The following is a 20,615-nucleotide window of genomic DNA, read 5'->3' as shown; positions in this document are numbered from 1 at the left end:
CCCCGATAGCTCAGCTGGTAAAGAATCCTCCTGCAATGCAGGAGACCCCGGTTCAATTCCTGAGTCAGGAAGATCCCCTGGAGAAGAGATAGGCTACCCACTCCCTATTCTTCGGCTTCCCTTGTGGCTCAGCTGGTAAAGAATCCGCCTGCAATGTGGGAGACCTGGGTTTGATCCCTGGGTTGGGAAGATCCCTTGGAGAAGGGAAAGGCTACCCACTCCATCTGGTAGCTCAGTCAGTAAAGAATCTGCCTGCAGTGCAGGAGATGCGAGTTCTATCCCTGGTTCAGGAAGATCCCCTGGAGAAGGAAATGGCAAACCACTCCAGTATCCTTGCCTGGAAAATCCCATGGGCAGAGGAGCCTGGCAGGCTGCAGTTCACGGGGTCGCAGAGAGTCAGGCAAGACTGAGTGACTAACACTTCACAGTACCCACACAGAGGCCCCCGAAACTATTTCCCACTAAAAGGAAACAGTTGTCCTTGCAGAAAAGGCTGAATCTAGATTTAGGGCACAAAACTACTATCTCATTATTAAAAACAAAAATTTCCATGATACGGAAACATGGATTTTGTCTTGGACCACGTCAAAAAGATTACGGAACCAAATGTGAATAAGCTGCCACTGGCCAAAGCTGGGACCATGTGAGTATCAACAAAGATGCCTGCAATTATTTTAGACACATCATACACATTTAAATGCATAAGATCGTAATTAAACACAAAATGTTCATGGGTAACTTTCAGAGAATGGAAGGTACCCTACTCATTCTATTAAAAACTGGTAAATAAAAGGAAAATAGTAGGCAGTTATCCTGCCTTTTCTCTATGAGTCTGTGGGGAAGTTGTAAAGTTGGAAAAGAAAACCAATACAGAAAGAGCAACATGACTAAGACCAAGAAAGATCCAGTAAAGCTAAGAAACAGAACCAGCGACAGAGTGACCAGCTCAAATTTTTCCCTGGTTTACTAATGAACGTTCCACATCTCAGGAAATCCCTGGGTCCTAGGCATTCCAGAACAGCTGCTCACACTACCTACGGAAAAACTCCCAAGGTCAAAATCTCACATGGATACAGAAGCTAGGTTATAACAAAACTAGCCTAACGCTTGAAGGCCTAGCTTCTGCCCTTGGAGATACGACTTTGTTCATTTTAAAGGGGTTACTGGTACTAAGTTATAATTGGTACATTATACAATATAATTGGTACACTATAAAAGGTCTCTTTTGATCCATAATGATAACAATAGCTTCTAATTACTGAGAACCTATCTTTTGCCAGGCATAATATAAGCACTTTACGAGGAATTTCTCATTGAGTATTTATGCTAACCATATGAGATTAGGACCACTTTTATTTCCATTTACAGATGAGAAAACTCAAGTTTCCATGGGTTAATGTAGTTTCCTACCATGGCCCGTCTCCTAAGTGGCAGCACCTGGATTAGACCATAGGTCAGTCTTGCTCCAAAATCTTTCCTCTTTATCATTACTTCACATTGTCTCTTGCTTATTCTCTCTACCAAGCAAATATTCCAATCATCAGTGATCAAGAATTAGATACAGGATCTTAAAGTCACCCATCTGCTTTAAGATCAAGAAATGTTTTGGATAAGCTCAAATACAGAATATATTAATAACTCAAGAGTATTATTCTCCTAACTACCAAATCTAGGTCTAGACTAGCCAATATCAATTTAACTTTGCTTTATGGAAAAATCAAAGTAGGATCTTTATAGCCTATAAATCTAATGGTGTTTGACTTATAAAAGCCCATGAGATTATATGGGAGAGGGCCAAAGTTTTACTACCATACCAGATAAATAACATCAAAATTTTAAAACTCCCTGACATGGAACCAAAAAGGCAACTGACAAGTGAGAATCAGCAGCAAAGTAGTAATAGATTCTCCAAACTCATTCATTGCGATGTCTTAATGGTGACTGGCAAGTCACTGCATTTACGGAGGCAGAGAGGTGAGCAAGGAGACCTCTTTCAAGTTCCCGACTGACAGCCAAGGATGCAGTTTCTTAAAATACAGTCTTTACAGCAATCAACAAAATCTACCCATCGTAAAACTAGAGACCATCTGCAGTGAGGGAAATCAAACTCTGAGCCTAAGGCTCAGTTGAGGCTCTACTACTACCAGGGTTATAGCTATAGATAAATATGCAGAGAACACAGCCAGGATAAGATTAAAAGAAACCATTAAAAAGAAATTAGGGGGAATTCTAATTTAACAAATATTTAAGTATCCTTTAACAAACATGTGGGAGTCAGAATATGATACATAGTACACAAAAGTATACAAATGTTAGGCCCAAACAGACCCAATATCTCATCTTAGTCTTCCAGTTAGCAGTAATAATTACAATTATTACTATTGCTACATGTATTAATTGCTTAGTATATCAAGCGCCGTAATAAGTATCTGACTTATGTTCAAATTAAGGACACACAAGGAAGTGAGACCTGCATTCTAATCGGTCCATCTGATTTTTTTTTTTTTAATTTTATTTTATTTTTAAACTTTACATAACTGTATTAGATTTGCCAAATATCAAAATGAATCCGCCACAGGTATACATGTGTTCCCCATCCTGAACCCTCCTCCCTCCTCCCTCCCCATTCCATCCCTCTGGGTCGTCCCAGTGCACCAGCCCCAAGCATCCAGTATCGTGCATCGAACCTGGACTGGCAACTCATTTCATACATGATATTTTACATGTTTCAATGCCATTCTCCCAAATCTTCCCACCCTCTCCCTCTCCCACAGAGTCCATAAGACTGTTCTATACATCAGTGTCTCTTAAAATCTATTCTCACATCACAAAGACCTTCGAACAGACCAGACGCCTGGGGGAGCCAGCACTTCCAGAGAGGCTGGATTTCTTCCTCTCTATCCTTCCCACACAGCCCTCATCCTCATCCAATGTACTTACTAGATGTGGGAATTGGGGGAATTGCTATGGACCCTCAACTTCATCTTCGAAGTGTGGATAAGCACTTGCCTCTTTGGGCTGTTAAGAGAAATACATGAAACCATAGCCCAATAGTGGAGAAGGAAATGGCAGCCCACTCCAGTATTCTTGCCTGGAGAACCCCACGTCCATGGGATCATAAGAATCGGACACGACTTAGCAACTAAACCACCAGGACCACCCTAGCCCAATAGAGGCTTATCTCACCCAATAGAGGCTTATCTTACCCAATAGAGGCTTATCTCACTGTAGGATTTTAGTTAAGTGTGAGCTCCCATTGTATACAGCTGTGCTAGGTAGTAACGTGAAACTCCAAAATTATAAAACCCAGCCTTGCCCTTAAAATATTTACAATCAATTTCACATCATCCATAAAGTGGAGCAACTATTCTAAACTGACTAGTGGTGATTTGATATCCACCTTAGGGCAATGTTCTGGGCCAGATGATGTACTGATTTGATTCAATATAACATTTCATTTGCCCTTAGTTCTTTAGCTTGTACAGTGCCCTCCCTTCAAAGGTTCCCCACCTATGAAGGCGAAAAGATCATCCAAAATCTTGCTCTAAGACTTAGTTTCAATCAATGGAAATGCAGCAAACTTCCTGCCACAACCATGACCCCCACTAGATACTGTGTGGGCTTTAAAATGCAGATAGCAGAAGTCCCGAATGCAGTATGTCCCCATTCTTGTGAGGACACAGTCACAATCCATTAATTATCAATAATAGTTAGAACACCAAAATCATCGCTTTTTTTCATGAATGTGAACATCATCATCACAACTAAAAGAGTATAACTCTTCTTGTTAACTTTCTAATACATCTTTTGCCGAGACAAGGGTGGGATTATGAGTGGCCCCCTAGAAATTATTCATATGACAGTCATCCAACATAAATGTTATGTCAGAAAATTAGTTTGAGAATTACTGATCTTTGGGGGGGAAATGAAAGGGATATTTATCTTGAACCAGGATATCAAGATATATATAATAGATATGGCATCATTTGATATCACTGTGCTCTTTTCTAATGGATTGATTCAAATTAACACATAATATTACTAATTTAGTTAACTACACATCCAGGCTACAGATTAGGTTTCAAATACTATTCTCACACTATCTTTCCTCTTATACCCACTGTGCTTCTGAGTTTTGTTCTCAAACCTGCCATTAAAGATGATTGAATTATTATATCCACATCACAAAAAAAATGTTTCAGTTCCTGGAAAAAATACCATTACTGAAATGTGCCATCTCCATTTCACCATTCATCCATCCAAGTATTTATTAAGTATCTACCACTTGCCTGGTCCTTCACTAAGCATTCACAAGGTTAAATGAAGGCCCTACTTTGGGGGAGTTTATAATGCAGTCTTGAAAACAAGACCTATTCATCACTATCAATTTATGTCTCATGGGCAAAGCAGTAAAGCACAGTGGTTAAAACCTCCAGTCTTGGGCCCAGACAGCTTAGAGCTGGGCTCTGGCCCTGGCACTCCAGCTTTGTTCCTGGAAGGCGGAGCAGTGATAGCTGTCATTGTACTGGGGACAACTAGATTGGGATGGTCGGCTGTGGGGGTTGTGGAGGTTAGGACTGCATGAGTGTGGGGTGGATGTGGTAACTCATGAAAGAGGAGCACACACCAAGTGCTGCCAATTTCCAATCAGGGACAGGTTCACTTCGTTGAGGTGATCAAGAAAGGCCTCATGGAGAACGTGACATTCCAGCTTGGCCTGGAGACATGAGTGATTATGGACCTAAGGAGAAAGACCAGGAAAGGGGCCCTGCAGGCAAAAAACACATCATGAACAGAAGCAAAGTAAAGGGAATGTCCGTCTTCCCTGGTGGCTCAGACAGTAAAGAATCTGCCTGCCAATGCAAAAGACACCGGAGACGGGGGTTTGATCCCTGAGTGGGGAAGATCCCCTAGAGAAGAGAATGGCAACCCACTCCAGTATTCTTGCCTGGTATATTCCCTGGACAGAAGAGCCTGGCAGGTTACAGCCCATGGGGGTCGCAGAGTCAGACCCTACCGAGCAACTAACACACACACAGCACATGATAAAGGGAATGTGAGAGGCACGTTCTGGAAACACACGCAGCACATCCTGACTAAAGGACAGACAAGCTAGGACAGACTAAAGGACAGACTAAACTTCAGACAAGCTACGGGATTTAGACTTTAATTAGCATGGACATTCAGAAGAAGCCTTGGAGTGCTTCTTAAGGGAAAGTAATCCCTTGTGAGTAAGGCATAGGTCCCAGTCGAGGGTGATAGTTTAATAAATTTCTATTACTATTATCACAGAAAAATCAATAACCCTACAGTGTATTCCATGCTGGAATCATGTCTGCTACCTGTCAACAGACCCAAGAGAAATGGTTTCTGGCAACTAGAGTTGAAGGGAAATGTTTTTATCGATGCTTAGTTTAATCTATTGCTGCTTCAAGGGGTTGACAAAAAGAGAAGGCAAGCTCAGAGGAAAATTGCAAGGGTGGTAACATGGCTCAAATCATTTTAAGGAAATACAGAAATATTGTATTCTCTCAAACTATCAAGACACAACATCGAGTTACTATTGAAGCCCTTCAAGGGTTTGGAAACTGAAAGGGATACATGAAATCCATCCAGAGGTTCCCAAACCAGACTCCCCCAGGAGCAGTTATTCACTCTTTCATATCACAGCTAACTAAATAAAAATATTTGAGGGTACAAAATCAAAAAATTCTAAGACATCATAAAGCACTGAAGTTACATACAACTCTCACTTAGCTTCTGCTAATATTAGGGCTTTTGCAGCTATTAAGTGACAGAAACTCAACTCAAGCCAGCTTAAACAGAAAAACTAATTAAGCCACGTAGCTGCAAAGCCTAGGAATTCAGACAAACACAATTCCAGGTATTCAAACGGTGTAACTGTCCACCTTTACCATCACTCATGTCTGCTTTTCTCTGGGTTGGCTTTATTATTTTCATAAGGAATAAGAATAACCACAGCAATTCCAGCTTATGTTAATATTATTAATATATTACCTTTATAACTTATGATCCCCTCCAAATTAAAATACCATACCTCTGAGTCACACATCAAGTTTCCCAGCATGCTTAGATTGGTCTGCTTAAAACACACGATCACTCCTTAAATTAATCACAATGGTCAGTTAGAAAATGTCCAGCCTGCCCACCTTTATTATTAAAGGTAACACCCTTGTACCAGGGTATCATAACAACCCTGAAATCTCACGAGAAGCTTATTTCTTGACCAAACATGAGTTCAGAATGAAAGAAAGTGAAAGTGACTCAGTCGTGTCCAACTCTTTGTGACCCCATGGACTATACAGTCCATGGAATTCTCTAGGCCAGAATACTGGAGTGGGTAGCCTTTCCCTTCTTCAGGGGATATTTCCAACCCAGGGATAGAACCCAAGTCTCCCATATTGCAGGCAGATTCTTTACCAGCTAAGTCACAAGGGAAGCCCAAGAATACCAGAGTGGGTAGCCTAACCCTTCTCCAGGGGATCTTCCTAACCCAGGAATCGAACCGGAGTCTACTGCATTGCAGGCAGATTCTTTACCAATTGAGCTACCAGGGAAGCCCAGAATGGATGTTTCTAATTAGCAGAGGGGAACCCAGTTCCACACAGTCAAGTACGTGTGTATGGACTCTACATATATTGGAAAAGAAACAAGATCTGATGTCTTTGTTCTACAAATAAGAAAGGTATATCGTACATCTGAAGCATCACAGTTCCAGATCCAGAATAGCAACTTGTTTGCTGGTACCCTAGAATACCTCTCTTCATTTGATCTGAGAGTCCCCTCCCTCATTTGTAAAATGAAAGCATCAGGCCATGTGACTACTTTGCTTCAAATCTTTACTTTTTAAATATCAATACAGTGTATGTATATAGTACTCAGTATGCCTTATAAAAATTAATGCATCTCTTAATTAAAAAATATAAATAGTTGAGACTCACTATGACACAGTGAAGGGGATGGAGGGAGTGAAAAGACTGTGGGAGTTTGATCCTAGCCTACCTGGTATCAAAAACAGAGATGATGCTGTTCTCACAAGATAGAAATAATGTTTCCTACACCCACATCTTGACATATGGATGTGGATGTGGATGGTTTTGTGATGGGAGTGTGATAAGTTATTGTAATTTTAAAGTTTATATAATCTTGTGAAAGCCTTATTCTCTGAGTCAAGCTTGGATGAGAAAATGGTACCAATAAGATCTTCTAAGATTCTGTCAGAAAAGTACCTTATTCATCTCATGACTCCAGTGAACTATAATTACTGGTAACAAGGGCTCCTGGGGCTTGAAATATCTAGACTCTAAACCAGTAGATTCTATTACCTAGCATAGATTATGTGTCAATAATGTTCAGGAAAGGAAGGAAGGAGTAAAAGGGAAGGGGCAGGGGGAAGACAGGAGAGGAGGGAAAGGTTGGTAAATTGAAGGTCACATAATGGGTGGAAAGGCTTATTTCAGGGCTTACCACACACACACTCATGGGTATTCACTTACCCTTTGCTGCAACCATAAAGCATTTCCAGGTGCCCAAAGAAACTGCTTTCAGCAACCTTCCCCCATCAACTGCTCTCAGAAACCTTTCCCATCAGAGATGAAAGGGAATTGTTGTAGGAAATAAAAAGGCCCATTAAATATATTCTTGTCTGGTTGTGGTGGTTTAATCGCTAAGTTGTGTCCAACTATTGCAACCCCATGGATGTAGCCCACCAGGCTCCTCCCTCCACGAGATTTTCCAGTCAAGAGTACTGGAGTGGGTTGCCATTTCCTTCTCCAGAGGATCTTCCTGACCCAGGGATCGAACCTGGGTCTCCCGCATTGTAGGCAGATGCTTTATTGTCTGAACCATCAGGGAAGTCCATAATCTTGTCCGCATGCACCAATTTTGTGCAGATTACATTCCCATGTGTGTCTATTATGGGGATCAGTCAGGAAGGAAATGTTTTCTTTTCAATGAGCACCGCTATAATGTTTAAATATCAGTCAAAGGGGGTTAAATGCTATAACGACTCCAAATGTAAGTAACTTAACATAGTAACAGGCAAGTTTTCCTATCACAGTCTAGACTGGGAGATGTCTCATTCAGTGACTCAAGCTCCTTCCATCTTGGGGCTCCACAGTGCTCTAAGTCCTTGGAATCCTCCCAGTTCAGCTATAAACTTGGGACAAAGAATGGAGAATCACTCACAGGAGGTGGGCCAAGCCTAGAACTGCCTAGAATCTGCCAACAGTCCATTGGCCAGAACTCAGTCCCATGGCCCCACTTACCTGCAAGAAAGGCTGGGGATGTGATGCAGCTGTGCTTTGGAGAAAATGAAAAATGGTTTCACAGTGGTCAGTCTCTGACACAAATTACACGTCACTTCACCACTAATTCCAGATTTGTGCTACATTTCTGTGACTTCCAATGCCAACAGATTTTTCTTTTTTTTAATAATTTTGATGCTGGCTACAGTCAACACTTCCACCATCCAACTCCCAATTCAGCAGGACTGTTACAAAAAACAGAAAGAAAACTTTTGGGTTGCCAAGGTGTGCATCCCACATTGACCAACTGGTAGATCCTGGTCTCCAACCCCATCTCCAGCCACAGTCTAGGTGGGGGCTCCAGAAATGTGAGCAACCTTTATAACTGAGTAGCTGTTTATTTCCTATTTCACAGAGCTTACATGACTCCTCCCTGATATTTCTGCTTGGGAGTAAATCCAACTGTCCTACCTATCCTACCTATGAATTTGAGCAAACTCTGGGAAATACTGAAGAACAGAGAAGCCTGGCAGGCTGCTGCAGTCTGTATAGTCAGAGTCGGAAAGGACTTAGCAACGGAACAACAATCTATAATACGAAGTAACATCCATTTACTTGTAAGACCTCTTCAGAGAGCCCTTCCAGTTATAAAGAAAAAGAAAAAAATATCCTCTTGGACCAGCTCAAGTAAAAGGGTAGTTGGTGGTAAATATCATGTGATATCTCATGGAAATCCAGGGAAAGCTGAGAACCATACCTCAAAAATAGCAGAAATTGAAGAAGCTCCAAGGAGCTACTCTTGGTTTCCATCATTCCTTCACCTTCCTGTTTCCCTCTTTCTCTCCTAAAGTCTTCTCACTTCTTTCTTGAGCACACGTCCCTGAGCACCATTCTCCCAATAGTTGGTTTGTATGTGTTCCCCTAATGACTGTCCCAACACAAACGTTATGTGACATTTAAGTACAAATGCTACTGGCAGGTCTCCCCCAGTCCTTTTTCAAATTTCCAGAGAGTAAATAATTTTTAAGGCTATTACACATACATCATGAGTCATTAGCTACATACTGTAGGTTTCCCCACCTACCCCAAGAGTTTCCCACTCCTAGCTGTATTCACAGTGGCTCAGGGGTGAGGCCTTGAAGCTGGCTGTCCATTATCTGAGACACCAGGGAACCAGATCATTCCATTTCCCAAGTTCTAACCAGCTGAGACCAGCACAAGGGACAAAACCAGCATTAGGTTCGAGCGTCCTCCTTATCAGTGGTACACCTAGGCTGCAAATCACAGCTGGGCTTCCCCACGTCCACCTCATCTCTAAACTTAACCACCCAATTACAGAAGCAGAGAGCCTAAAACAGAGAAAGTACAGGCCTAGGTAGAAGCAGGCTCCTTCTGGCTAATTGCCAAGTGGAGACCAGAAGGGAAACTAGCCCACCCCTCTTGAGCACACGCTCTCCAAGAAAGAGCAAAACGGAAGTGCTTGGTTCTGGCAAACTCTTGGAGACCACACTGGCCTCTGGGAACAATCTTATTAGCCATTTCTCCTCCCAAGGAGAGAGCCAAGTAAGGAAGTGAAGGAAATGAAAAAAAAAAAAAAAAAGATTCCTCTCCAGACTTCAGAAGAACAGACATGCTGCTTGGTAATGTGGACTGAAAAAGAGAAGAGCTCCCCTCTACTGATTGATCAGGGCCTGGAGGCAGGAGCTACCTGGCTTTTGGGCTTCCAGGACCCACAGAGAACTGAAAAATCTCATTTTTCAAATGAAATCAGAGCAAGGCCAAGCAGAGGGCAGGAGGGAAATTATCAGTGATATTTAAAACCCTATATAATAAGAATCCTATTGTATTTCCCTTTTGCTTCGAAATTGAAGTCTATAAGAGGAGGCAGCTGGAATCCAGGGGAATTTCAATGCCAAGAGGATATTAATCAGAAGAAAGGCAAGCAATCAGTATCGCCAACTGGGCATTGCCAATGGAAAGGCACTGGGGAGGCATTCAGAGTTGCTGCCTCTCCTGCTGGACTGACAGATTGAGAGCCATTTCTTTGGAGGGTCAGGAGTGAATCTGATCTCTTACCTATCTGCCCTGCCTTGGGCAGGCTGCAGGGTTCTCAGCAAAAGAGTTCAATTCCCTGAACACCCCCATGCAAAAGAATTCCTTCTCTGCTTATGGCCTGAGTGATTTGTCTTGGCATTTGCCCACAGTGGTGATATTACTAGTTCTAAACAGGCTCTTGAGACAAAGAGAGCTGTGCCTGAACAGAGCACCCATGTCCCCAGAGGGGAGGGATAAGGATGTGTACCATTCAGGGTCAATGTTCTCCTCCAGTACTTTGGGGTCCACTCCAGTGTATGTGCAAAGGAACAACAAACACCCCAAAATGATATGCTAAAAAGAGCACTGTGGGTCTCTGACAATGTGGGGAAAATGAAGTAATTCAGTCATTCTTTTATTTGCTCTTCATTCAACTAGTAGTTATTAAGTGTCTACTCCGTGCCTGCAGATATTATAAAGTTCATATACACACCAAGAATCCTTTATGGACTGAACAATATATTCCTTTGCATATTCATGAATGACTATTTTTTAAGTATTTAGTAGAAACAAGAGGCCACTCTTCTGCTGTCTTCTCACCTCCATCCTGCCCCAAGTCTCATGTATCTTCACTTGACATCTATTCCTTGAGTGACATCACCTAATTTCATGGCTTTCAAAGCCATCTGTTTCAGATGCTTTAAAAATTTCTACTAGCTCAGACCACCCTCACTGAACTTGAGCCTCGAATATTCCATTCCCTGATTGGTATCTACATGCTTATGTCTCTAGGCTAAACATGCCCCATACTAAGCTGCTGATCATCTTCCACCAAGCATATTCCTTCCACAGTTTTCCTTATTTGACGAATGGTTACATCATCCCTCAAGGTGCTCATCCAAAAAGCTTAGGACATCTTTATACCACCTCTCTCTTAAGTTACCAGAAGCAACCAATCTCAAATTCCACCAGTATTACATTCAAACTTATACAGACTCCAACCACTTCCTACCCCTTTCACCACCAAATATCTCTGGACCAAGCCACCTTCAACTCTCACATGGATTATCCTATGTCCCAACTTACCTCCCCAGTTCTGTCCTTGGTTCCAAGACAACGACCAGAGAGATCCTTTAAAAACATAAATCAGATCAGTTCACTCCTTTGTTTCAACCCTTCCAACAGCTTCCTCTTTCATGCAGAGTTTTGGTTTCCCCAAATGTGCATAACAGATACAAACATCTCTACACAATGAGAGATACAAATAAGACCGTAAGTCCTTTCAGTGGCCCTTAAGGCTCTTCTTGATATGAATTACAACTGTCCACTCCACCTTACTCCTATACATTTGCTTTAATAAAGCCATAGCGGTCTCTGCCCTTCCTTGAAACAGCTAAGCAGACTTCTACCTCCAGGCCTCTGAACTTGATGTTTCGCCCTCCAGGAACACTCTCCTCTAAATTAGCGGTATGGTTCATTTCCTCACTTCCTTCTGATATGTCAGATTACATATAACATTTTGTATGAAATAACTACTCTCCTTCAAGACTCCTTACTCCCTTCCCATGCTTTATTTTTTCCTTTGCTTTATTTTTTCCTTATACCTTCACTATATTACATAACAAAGTGTTCTTGTTTATTTCTCTCCATAAAAGCATAACTTTGTTTCACTGGTATATTCCTAGCACCTAGAACAGTCCCTGAAAAAGTGAAAGTGTTAATCACTCTTTTCGAGCCAGGCTCCTCTGTCTATGGAATTCTCCAGGCAAGAATACTGCAGTGGGTTGCCATTCCCTTCTCCAAGGGTTCTTCCCAGCCCAGGGATCGAACCTAGGTCTCCTGCACTGCAGGTAGATTCTTTACCATCTGAGCCAACAAGAACAGTCCCTATAGTTACAGTACCATAGTAATTCCCCAGTAAGGAAAATGTATGCATTACTTGATGCATGAATAAACTGTTTTAGAAGCTGGTAACAGTATTCCTCTTAGAAAGAGAAATGACTTTATTGGTAAATACCCTAATAAGTCTTTGAGACAGAAGGTGAAGCCTTGGGGTCATGGGTGTAAGTAAGAGCCAAGGGAACAAAGAAGAAACTCATGAAATAAGAAGAATTTGGTTCTTTTTATGAAATGGAGAGATAAAACAAGGGACAGATAAAGTAGGGGGAGCTATGGAAATGGTGTGCATATGAGGACCAAAGAGGTAAAACGACCAGTGGAAAAACTCTGCTGCTGCTGCTAAGTCACTTCAGTCATGTCCAACTCTGTGCGACCCCATAGACAGCAGCCCACCAGGCTCCCCCGTCCCTGGGATTCTCCAGGCAAGAACACTGGAGTGGGTTGCCATTTCCTTCTCCAATGCGTGAAAGTGAAGTTCATCAGTCATGTCTGACTCTTAGCGACATCATGGACTATAGCCTACCAGGCTCCTCCTCCTACCAGGTGAAAAACAAAACTTATTATAAACAGAGGTATCCAATGTTCAGTTTGAAGTTGTTTTGATCAACTTCTCATGTTTCCTCAATGCATGAATCTTGTCATACTTGTATATTGCCTTATGTGCATCTTACATAGGCATGGCAACAGCCCATAACACTGAGCTCTTTCATCTGGGCAGATTGAGAGAACCAGGCAAAAGGGAAAGAAGGTACAATCAAAAGACTAGAATCTGAGTCCTGGTGCCATCACTTCTTAACTATCACTCTGTGGGCATGGCTCCAAGCTTTGGTTTTTCCAGACTATACAGCTATACACACTGGAGATACAAATACAGTCACATCACTTCTATCAGCTTTATTAGCAATAAAGCCAGTATCTCCTCCCTCTTGAATCTCCTCATTCCCATGAATTATCCAACAAATTCAAGGGGTTTCAGTTCAGTTCAGTCACTCAGTCATCTCCAACTCTTTTCGACCCCATGAATCGCAGCATGCCAGGCCTCCCTGTCCATCATCAACTCCCGGAGTTCACCCAAACTCATGTGCATCGAGTCGGTGATGCCATCCAGCCATCTCATCCTCTATTGTCCCCTTCTCCTCCTGCCCCCAATCCCTCCCAGCACCAGGGTCTTTTCCAATGAGTCAACTCTTCACATGAGGTGGCCAAGTATTGGAGTTCCAGCCTCAGCATCAGTCCTTCCAATGAACACCCAGGACTGGTCTCCTTTAGGATGGACTGGTTGGATCTCCTTGCAGTCCAAGGGACTCAAGGGGTTTAGAGGCCCATAAAAAGGTTTTTCTTACCCAGGGAAATGGAAAATAGAGTCTGATCAGCCAAAAGGCCTGCCCTCATTTCTTTGCTGGAGCTGGTGCTTTACGAAAATTGCCATGGATCCACTGCTGTGGTATCAAGCAGGGAAACACTGCTTTAGATTTCAGCACAGCCTGCAGTCACTCTTCAAAGGAAGTAAGTCTCAGTCCCTTTAAAGTTAGGCTCAACCAACAAAGCCACAAAGTTGTAATTCTGCCAGTTATAGATCTAATGACCAACGCTTGTAGTTCCCATATTTAGCCACTTTCCAAGGAACTATCCAGCCCCAGGAGCACTGGATCACTCTTGTTTATCTCTGTCTCTCCAACCCAGAACCACCTGTTCACTTTCTTTCCTGACCCAGGAAACAGGATGCTTTTCTTCTGACGCTCTCAAAACTAAAAAGGTCTGATTACAGTCACTGCCTCCAAAACATGGAACTGCTTGCCTACCCTTTTTTTTAATTTGTTTTTGATGAGAAAAATACTATAATTTGAATGGGAGAACAGACATACCTGAATAAGACAATTAACAGAGGAAATATAAATGAAAAACATGGGAAAATGTTCCAAATCATTAAAAACCAAAAGAATTCAAAGTATAAACATAACATTGAATTTTTCTCGTATTACCCTAATGAAAAGTAGAACAGTTACTATTCACAAGCATACAATAGTCCCATGTATTACTGGTCAAAATGTAACTTGACAAAACTCTTTTGAAAAACATTTGTTTATATGTTTGAAAGTTTTAAATATTCTTAAATTTACAACCTCCTAGGTTTACTAATAGTTAAACATCAATTAATTAACATTTGACTATATTTAGCTAAGAATATATCCATCCATTTAGTCTTCCTCTATACATCCATCAACAAACTTTGATTCATTTTCGAGTTAACTTTAAGTCTCATCTCTATACATTTCAGCATATATATATAATTAACTAGTTTTACAACCCTTTTAAGAGGGGCTTCCCAGGTGGTGCTAATGGTAAAGAACATGCCTCCCAATGCAGGAGACATAAGAGATGTGGATTTGATCCCTGGGTCAGGAAGATCCCCAGGAGGAGGAGGGCATGGCAACCCACTCCAGTATTCTTGCTTGGAGAATCCCAAGGACAGAGGAGTCTGGTGGGCTACAGTCCATAGGTTTGCAAAGAGTTGGACACAATTGAATGAACTTAGCATGCACGCATGCACTCAGGGACTTGAGAAACACAAACCCCACCACCCTAAATAGAATAACCTGTATGGCTTTAAACACATCACATATGGATGTGAGAGCTGGACTATAAAGAAAGCTGAGTGTCAAAGAATTGATGCTTTTAACTGTGGTGTTGGAGAAGACTCTTAAGAGTCCCTTGGACTGCAAGGAGACTCAACCAGTCCATCCTAAAGGAAATCAGTCCCGAATATTCATTGAAAGGACTGATGCTGAAACTGAAACTCCAATACTTTGGCCACCTGATGCAAAGAACTGACTCCTTGGAAAAGACCCTGATGCTGGGGAAGATTGATGGCAGGAGGAGAAGGGGATGACAGAGGATGTGATGGTTGGATGGCATCACGGACTCTATGCACATGAATATGACCAAGCTCCAGGAGCTGGTGATGGACAGGAAAGCCTGGCATGCTTGCAGTCCATGGGGTCACAAAGAGTTGGACACAACTGAGCGACTGAACTGAACTGAACCCTTCTAAAAGGATGCTCCCTATGTGATGTTAAAGTGATTACTCCGAACAAGAGGGATCGGCATGTGTTGATTCCAAGCTGATTTCCTAGAAGCCAGAAAAAAAGTCTTTTGGGGGGCCACAGCACTGTACATCCAACTTTGTTTTTGGAAGGATTATATGTGATAATGTGAAAGTGCCTCATTAATCATGGTGCATTAATTGTAGAAATAAACGTGGATGAAAAAGTCTAGCATGGCGCAAAGAATATAAGCCGCAGGGTAAAGCAGACTAGGAAAAGAACCCAACTCTATAGTATTTGTATAGTATATTACAAATACTATAGTAATAATAATATTACATCAACAATGTTATATTGATAACTGTCTCTTGTAGTTATAAGGAATATCAATCAAAATATCAAAGAGGCAAGCTATCTGTGTTAGATTCAGGCAGGGAGTAACAGGTCCTCAATAAATTGTAGCCATGATTATTATATTTATAGCTCCAAACGATAATGTTCATTAAATACAAGATATAATGAAACATATTTATGCCCATACTGGGTGTGTGCACGGGTGCTTGATCTCTTGTGTTCGACTCTTTGTGACCCTATGGACCATAGCCCACCAGGCTCCTCTGTCCAAGGGATTATTCCAGGCAAGAATACTAGAGTGAGTTACCATGCCCTACTCCAGGGGATCCTCCCTACTTAGGGACCGAACCCAAGTTCTCTTACATCTCCTGCATTGACAGGTGGGTTCTTTACCACTAGCACCTGGGAAGCCCCCAGCTGCCGGTAACACAATTAAGGCTTGGATAACACAATTGAGGCTTAAATAACACTATTAAATAGGGTGGTATGTTGCCAGAACTGTACTAAAAGAAGGCAGCAGGTGGGATATTTGTACTCAAGTGTTCACACCAGCGACATAACAAACTACTTCCATGCTCAGCAACTTATAACATCAGCGTTTATGCCAAAGCTCAGGAATGTGCAGGTTGGTCGACTTTGATTCAGCTGATATGCTACCCTCAGCTGCAGACCGTGGATCAGCTGCATTATCTTACTCTGGATCCCAGGCTGAAAGAAGAGTGGCTACCAGAACCATGTCCTTCCTATAATGGGTAACCAAAGCACAAGGGGGCAGGCCCAAGCACACAAGCACATTTCAAGCCTCTGCTCCCATCACCCCTGCTAACATCCCAAAGCAGGTCACACACAGCCAAGTTCAACACCAGTGTAGAAGGGAAGTATAGAACTCTACAGTGCTATACATCGAGGGAGGAATATTTTCAGAACAGTAATTCAAACTGTCACATCCGGTATCACCAACTCCAGAACCTGAGCTCTCATTCATTGTCCTGCAAAAACCTCTGTTCTGAGCCAGTACCTGCCTAACCAAATAATCATTATTAAACCTCTCACAATGGATCTGCATGGGTTCCTAGGTTGTTCCTTTTACTTATTGCGTACAGTCACCTGGCTTGGCTCTTCCCATCAGCTGAGAGAGCCCAGCTGGAGGGTAAATGTAAAGTTGATAGCCCATCACTCCATGCTCATAGCAGAAGCCAGACTGCGCGACCCCAATAAGCAACCTGCTGGGTCTACAAATTTGCCATGCTTCGCTCTGTTAAAACTTTATTGGGCACAGTATGGTAACTCAATTAATAGTGAGAATGGCACAGGGAAGTGTCACTGGAATTGCAACCAATTATTTTTTCCTTAATATCTTTTTAAATCACAAGCTGACCAAGCTCAACAGGAGCCATGTCCTTCCACAGGGCATATTTAGTCTGTCTCTGCCTTCCTCATTAGCCTCCATTGCCAGGGTCCATCAACTATGTCACCAGCTACAAGCCTTTCTCTTCTCCCAACAGCAGTACAGCTTCCCCCCAAAGGAGCTAATTGAAAACACAAATCAGGCTGTTTGGCAGGATTTTTGTGTTGCTGGTAGATTTTTGTTTTGTTTCCTATAAATCAAAAATTTGCTGATTTTATTCCTCCTTCTTACAGTGGTCCCGATTTAGAAAATACAAACAGAAATGAACCCTGAAGTCAACCTGAATTACCACCTAGAGAAATGCATGAGGACGGATTCAAAACCACCAACATCTGCCCTGAAAAACCCATAGGTACCTTGCCTTCCTGGACTCCAGCCGTCCATCCGACCTGACATCTTCAGTCCAGATTTGGAACTTGTTTGGCTGACAGTAGTCAGCTAGGCTGCACATCCTCATGGCTAAAGGTCAAATGATGACTAACTTTATGCGTAAGCAACTGGCTTGCCCATTTATGATTTTTTTTTTAAATTCTACCATACATAAAGTTCAATCTAGACAAGTCTCATAATTGGGGATTGTTCCAAACCTTTTAAGCTAAAGTCCAGATACGCAGGGGATGACTCTCTATATTATAAACACATATTTATCAAGGTTGAGCAAGTCCGCGTCATCAGGAAAGAGAAGATATATGTACAGAAGAGTTTCTCCCAGAAACAAACATTCCATCTTGTCTCTTGGAATTGGATTCTGAACATTATAGACTGAAGAACAGCCATCTAAATGGATGCTGCTATACTTGTTGAAATACTGCAGGATCACCCCTCCCCAATCCTGGTATTCCTTCCCCCCACTCAACAGTACAGATAGACGCTCCTTTGTCTCTGGTCAAAGCAGACTGAAACTGTCTTCGGCCAGATCCCCATATCCTTACGGCTAGCTTTGGGGTTAAAGTTGAAGTACAAAATTTGTGGACTCAGCCCACTCCGAAGCCAGTGATACATCTGGTAACAGGTCACCGTAAAATCTTCAGCGAGCTCCACGTGGTCAGAAGTTAGTCCATAACGTTATACCCAGAGCCAGGGTTCCCAAGCAAAAAACACATTAAATGATCCACCTTGGCTTGGAATTTGCCACGCACAACTTCAACTGCAAAACTCAGCTTGCTGGGCTCAGACTGCTGAAGTGGGTGCCCTTTTTATTCCTCGGTGGCTTCATGGTCTTGTAGCAACTTAATTTCTTTCCTTGCTCCTCGGCTTCACTGCTTCAGCGGCGCTTCAGCAGCGCTCTAGTTCCAAGAAAGAGGATCCACTGGAGGGAAGACGCCACTGTTGGTCTAAATGAATATGGGCACTAACCCATCATTCTTCCCAGGCAGGGAATGCGTATACTTTGTCACTTTCAGCCCTACCTCCTGAAATTTCTCACCTGCGGTGAGATGAGAGAAACTCAAACGGAAAACACTTGTCACTTTTGACACTATATTGACATCTAAGGAGGCCTCATGAGTGACAATGTTTATAGTCTTGGAAGCGAGGGAGAGGGGGGTGTGCTGTGTTTACACGCTATAAGGAAAATAATCATTTACCTTAACAGTCATTCCTCTTGCCCCACACTAACGCTTCCTTCTGTGGCAGCTGCCCCACCAGGCCTCGGGGCTCAGAGAAGAGCATGCTCAGCTTCCGTTTCCGTTTTTTCCCTTGCTGGGAGGGGTAAGGGTGTTAAAGGCACCGCCCCAAGTCCGCCCGCTCAGCAATGCACCTGCGGCTCAGTTTAGCCAATGTTTAAACGGCGGCCTTCCCAGGTGGTTTCCCAGGTGGCACTGGTGCTAAAGAATCCGCCTGCAAGGCAGGAGATGTGGGTTCGATCCCTGTGTTGGGGAGATACCCTGGAGGCAGACATGGCAACACACTCCAGTATTCCTGCCTGGAGAATCTCATGGACAGAGAAGCCTGGCAGGTTACAGTCCTTAGGACTGCAAAGAGTTGGATGGGACTGAAGCGACTTAGCAGGCAAACTGATGGCAAGTTTAGTTACTTGGGGCTTCCCAGGTGGCTCAGTGGTAATGAATCCACCTGCCAGTGCAGGAGACTTAGGACACCAAGTTGATCCCTGGGTTGGGAATATACCCTGGAAGCAGGCATGACTATCCACTCCAGTATTCCTGCCTGGAAAATTCCATGGACAGAGGAGCTTGGAGGGCTACAGTCCATGGGGTTGCAAAGAGTCGGACACGACTGAGCGACTAAGAGCACAGCACAGGGAAGAGCAGAGTCTGCATTTCTAGTAGATTCCCAAGTTCTGCAGGTGCTGCTAGTTTACAGACCGCACTTTAGGAACCACTGCTCTGATTTCAGGTGGTTCAAGAGGAAACAGGGTGAGGGGAATGGAGAGGGTCAAGACTGAGGACCATCCCCCATCTCCTTCTCCTGAACAAGAACTCTGTGTTTTAGGCATCCTGCTTTAGGATGAGATTTCCTTTGGGTGAAGTTTTCTGCACCAAAAGTGGTTGGAAAAACACTTCTTTAGGTGAAATCGACATGTGGGATTGTGCAAACTAAAGGCAGAGCGAGAGTAACATACCGCAAGAGAATTAGAAGCGGGAAAGCAAAAGCTCCATTTTCATTTATTCAGCAAAATCTGAGGGTTACTATTAATATATGCTGAAAGGTTGTGCTTGTTGCTGAGGTGAAAAGACAAACCAGAGCCTTACTCAGGGGGGACTCACACGTATAGCAAGGTAAATATGCAAAGCAAATGAATGCAAGAAGAAGCACAAGCTGGAATCAAGATTGCCAAGAGAAATATCAATAACCTCAGATATGCAGATGACACCACCCTTATGGCAGAAAGTGAAGAGGAACTCAAAAGCCTCTTGATGAAAGTGAAAGAGGAGAGTGAAATAGTTGGCTTAAAGTTCAACATTCAGAAAACGAAGATCATGGCATCTGGGCCCATCACCTCATGGGAAATAGATGGGGAAACAGTGGAAACAGTGTCAGACTTTATTTTTGGGGGCTCCAAAATGACTGCAGATGGTGATTGCAGCCATGAAATTCAAAGACGCTTACTCCTTGGAAGGAAAGTTATCACCAACCTAGATAGCATATTAAAAAGCAGAGTCATTACTTTGCCAACAAAAGTCCATCTAGTCAAGGCTATGGTTTTTCCAGTAGTCATGTATGGATGTGAGAGTTGGACTGTGAAGAAAGCTGAGCACCAAAGAATTGATGCTTTTGAACTGTGGTGTTGGAGAAGACTCTTGAGAGCCCCTTGGACTGCAAGGAGATCCAACCGGTCCATCCTAAAGGAGATCAGTCCTGGGTGTTCTTTGGAAGGAATGATGCTAAAGCTGAAACTCCAATACTTTGGCCACCTCATGCGAAGAGTTGACTCATTGGAAAAAACTCTGATGCTGGGAGGGATTGGGGGCAGGAGGAGAAGGGGACAACAGAGGATGAGATGGCTGGATGGCATCACTGACTTGATGGACATGAGTTTGAATAAACTCCGGGAGTTGGTGATAGACAGGGAGGCCTGGCATGCTGCAATTTATGGGGTCGCAAAGAGTCAGACACGACTGAGCGGCTGAATTGAACTGAGCTGAATGT

At 42.9% G+C, this 20,615-nt stretch overlaps 1 long non-coding RNA gene across 2 annotated transcripts in view; it reads right to left on the bottom strand.

The window, feature by feature from the left end:
• The window catches only part of LOC123329712, a 439,709-nt gene extending 420,834 nt beyond the window's left edge, over nucleotides 1-18,875 (bottom strand). The window contains exon 1 of one of the 2 annotated variants that reach the window (XR_006545245.2): nucleotides 18,593-18,875. This is a non-coding gene — a long non-coding RNA (uncharacterized LOC123329712). The remainder of the gene's footprint in view (nucleotides 1-18,592) is intronic. The other variant, XR_006545246.2, reaches the window with a different exon arrangement.
• Nucleotides 18,876-20,615: the final 1,740 nt, after the last annotated feature.

This window comes from Bubalus bubalis, chromosome 16 (genome assembly GCF_019923935.1).
Source record: "Bubalus bubalis isolate 160015118507 breed Murrah chromosome 16, NDDB_SH_1, whole genome shotgun sequence".
Classification (NCBI taxonomy): domain Eukaryota; kingdom Metazoa; phylum Chordata; class Mammalia; order Artiodactyla; family Bovidae; genus Bubalus; species Bubalus bubalis.
This window is presented reverse-complemented; position numbering and strand designations above follow the sequence as displayed.